This window comes from Zeus faber, assembly GCF_960531495.2.
Source record: "Zeus faber genome assembly, chromosome: 2".
In the NCBI taxonomy this organism is placed as follows: Eukaryota; Metazoa; Chordata; class Actinopteri; order Zeiformes; family Zeidae; genus Zeus; species Zeus faber.
The window spans coordinates 42,270,321-42,274,787 of record NC_137189.1 but is presented as its reverse complement, the minus strand read 5'-3'; positions in this window follow the sequence as shown (position 1 = coordinate 42,274,787).

Here is a 4,467-nt window from a genome sequence, read left to right as displayed (position 1 = left end):
TCCACCTATCGACCTATCAACCTACCGACCTATCAACCTACCGGCCTATCAAGCTATCAACCTACCAACCTATTAACCTATCCAACTACCAACCTATAAATCTATCCACCTACCAACCTATCAACCTATCAACCTATCAAGCTACTGACCTATCAACCTACCAACCTACCGACCTACCAACCTATCAAGCTATCGACCTATCAACCTATCAACCTATCAAGCTACCAACCTATCAAGCTATCAACCTACCAACCTATCAAGCTATCAGCCTACTAACCTACTAACCTATCAACCTACCAACCTATCAAGCTATCAACCTACCAACCTACAACCTACCGACCTATCCATCTATCGACCTATCAAGCTACCGACCTATCAACCTACCAATCTATCAAGCTATCGACCTATCAAGCTATCGACCTATCAAACTACCGACCTATCAAGCTACCAAACTATCAAGCTACCAACCTATCAACCTATCAAGCTATCAACCTACCAACCTATCAACCTACCAAGCTATCAAGATATCAACCTATCAAGCTGCCAACCTATCAACCAATCAAGCTCCCAACCTATCAAACTATCAAGCTACCAACCTATCAACCTATCAAGCTATCAACCTATCAACCAATTAACCTATCAAGCTATCAACCTATTAACCTATCAAGCTACCAACCTACCAACCTATCAACCTACCAACCTATCAAGCTATCAACCTACCGACCTATCAAGCTGCCAACCTATCAAGCTATCAACCTACCAACCTATCAAGCTATCAACCTACCAACCTATCAAGCTATCAACCTACCGACCTATCAAGCTACCGACCTACCGACCCATCGACCTATCGACCTATCGACCTACCAACCTATCAACCTATGAAGCTACCAACCTATCAACCTATGAAGCTATCAACCTCTTTACCTATCAAGCTACCAACCTACCAACCTATCAAGCTACCAACCTATTGACCTATCGACCTACCGACCTATCGACCTATCAAACGAGTCAAATCACACACCCTGCTGTGCCAAGCCCTATCGCAATTCTCGTTCAAATCGTAATCCATGAAACCTTTGACGTTCCTGGGCCTTGTGACCTCAGGACAAGCGCCATTACGGGTTTTAAAGGGATCCGGCTCATCGGAGAGGGAGAGAGAGAGAGAGAGAGAGAGATGCAAAACCCCTCTGAATATTTCGGAAGGCTCTTTTTAAAACACCTCTCCTTTCCAATATCTTCAACCCTGTTATATTTACAACCGCGCACTATTTGATATTGCCTTCCAAATAAATTATTCATGTCAATTAGCTTTTCATCTTCTAAGATACGAACCCCTGTGATCTCTTTAACAACTATTTATTTCACACTAGAACAGATCTCTCCCTGGAACCCCACCCCCATCCTCCACCCTGCACCCCCCCACACCCCCCCATCGCCCGGGGCCTCGTCTCTCAAATAAAAGCGTCAGAACTTTGCATACCTTCAATTTGCATATTAAAGGCGATGGGGAGATTGATGATATAAAAAATTTAATAAAATCCAATCAGCGCTCCACTCTGACTGGAATTACAAACTCTTTTGGGTCCGGCCTTCGGAAGCCAAACAGCGTCGGCAAAATGAACGGCAGGGCGCCTTTTCAAGTTTGTTGTTCTCGGGAACGTTCCGGAGCTCGGGACTCCTTTCTTGTTCTTCATTTTTCCTCCTGGGAGCGATCGTCGCCGATCTGACGTCTCAATTGTCCCAAATCGTCTTTATTGACAAGGCGGAGACGACGGAGGCTGCGAGTCGGTGAATTTCAGTCTGCGGAGAGAAGACGCGTCGCGGGTCGGTGTTTATGCATCGACGTGCGGTGGGGGATTTCAAAATTGTGTTGCAGTATTTCTTTTATCCCTCAGTGTCGACTACTCAAACTTCCTTCCCGACTTTCTTAGTTTGAATGCAACACACACACACGCACACGCGCACGCGCGCGCGCACACACACACACACACCGCGAGCAAACAAATGAGGATGAAGAGCAAATTTTCTTTATTTGAAATGTGAAAAATAAACTTTTAAAACTTTCCAAACTTCCAAATGAATTCATGACTGTGCTCTCTATTATAGTTACAGCGTGGAGAGTTTTTACTTGAGGCCTGAACGGCGAACGAAACTAACGAACTATGCAACAGGCTGCTCAACGGAGATAAAAAAAAAGAAGGAAAGAAAGAAAGAAAGAAAGAAAGAAAGAAAGAAAGAAAGAAAGGTGATCAGGGATTGCTTTCACAAAGTATTTCTTTCATCCTCGCTCTCAATTTTCTCGAAAGTCCTTCTTGAAATTCTTCTTTTGAATGCACCACACACGCGCACGCACACGCACACGCACCTCGAGCAAGTGAATGAGGAGCAAAAAGCCAATTTTCTTAATTTCAAAAGTAAAAAGAAACTTCCCGTAACACTACATTCTCCATCTTAAATGAGATGATGAATTCATTTTGAAAGTCCTCGACCTCAAATTGTTCATCCCAATATTTACAGTTTATGACGGTGGCTGTGGATACAGATTTTGTAGCAATAACTGTACGTTTTTAATTTGGTCAAATTTCCTTTATCCGAAAAATATAAAATCATTTTCACCACAACTTTCCCCAATTTCTTCTCGAAATTGTGCCTCGCCCGAAATTTCAGCTTTGAGTTTGGTGTGTGTGTGTGTGTGTTCTTATTTATATTCATATAAAGTCGTATTAATCAAGCCTCCAAATTGTGTTAAGGCAACAAGTGGGTGCAGAAGTCAACACACTCAATTTCAAACGCTAATTGAAAAATGCACTTTGCATGATAAAGTCTGACCCCTCACTTCAAGCACTGCCTTCCTAAATTGGACATTTATGCCTTTTTAGCATTTCCAAAATCTGATGTCCTATTTGAACGGACTAAATTTCGTCAATAAATAAATAAATAAATTAATAAATGACCTACGCGTGACCTTCCTTCCTTCCTTTCTTTCATTCTTTCTTTCTTTCTCGTCGCTGGGAGTCCGTGTGCTCCGGCCAAACTTCTCGGCGTGCGTCAGTCTGACTACCTCTGATATTTCGGCGCCCGGCGGCCATACTTGTCCCGTATCGTCGGAGACGGGAGGACGAGGAGCCCGGAGACACGCCACCCAGGCTCCGAGGGGTCGGGTCAGACGCCGCGGTGTCACTTGATGTCCGCTCACTTTTCGGACCTGACCCACTTTGCTCGCCGCCTCCCCTCCCCTCTCGGCCCGCACCCACCCGCCGCCCACCACCACCACCACCACCATCAACAGGGGACGATCGTTCTTTGCGACGGTCCCTGACGTGACAGAGGTCAGTGGCCATGATGCGATCCGAGCCACGAGGCTCATTAAAGCCTTCATAGGCATCAGCCGTCGTGGCTGTGCCCCGGCGCCGTCCCGGAGAGGACAGCAGATTGATGCTCCACCACATCACGCAAACGAGGAGCGCTTGGTCACGGGGACGGGGCGGGGCCGCCACGCGTCTCTGTCGGATCTGACCAGGCTTTTTTTTTTTTCCCACGGAGAAAGTCCGGCTGACCGCGGCGTCGAGCCCAGGCAACATGGCGGCGCGCAGAGTTAACGGTGAACAACGCTCCCTTTGGCAAGGTTATTATTTATTTGAACACATGTAACATGTTTGTCAACTATTTTTAAAGCCCAAAGTCGCGTATTATTAGCAGACTTGGCAACTCTGTCCCCTACTGTTCCTGCGTGCCAACCCATTTCATCCTGCAACTTTTGGAAGAAACCAATAGCATAGGGAGAGGGGGTGTGCGATCTACGTATGTAGTACGATGACATAATTACAACAATACGTTTCACTCTTAAAATAAAATGATCATAACTACATATTCCAAAAAAAAAATAATTGCAATAAAATTATAAAATTATAAATTATAAAATACAATTATAAAAAATCCAGACATAAAAAATCTGGCGGGCTCCCCCCCAGCGTGAATGGTGATGACGTCCCTGACGAGAGGGAAAGGAAGAAAGAAAGAAAGAAAGAAAGAAAGAAAGAAAGAAAGAAAGAAAGACCAAGAGACAACAACTTCTCCGCTACGTGCTCAGCAACTACACGTTGGAAATATGTCAAAGGCTGTAGCTGGTTAGCGAGCGGCGCCTCTGGACGCTGGCGGATACACTGCCATCGGCGATTAGCGTCGACGACCGGCTGTTTGCTCATGTCTGTAATGGTGAGGAAGGAGAGAGAGGAAGGAAAGAAGGAAGGAAGGAAGGAAGGAAGGAAGGAAAGGAAGAACCAAACGTATCGTAAGTCTCAATGAGGCTCAAAGAGGAAAGCAGGAAGAGAGAGAGAAAGAGAAAGAAAGAAGGAGAACATTAAAAAAGAAAGAAGGAAAGAAAGAAAGAAAAGAGAAAGAAAGAGGAGCCAGCGTGGTGCCATAAGGGCCTTGAGTGTGGATCCACTAGTGCTGACTCTGTTCTTC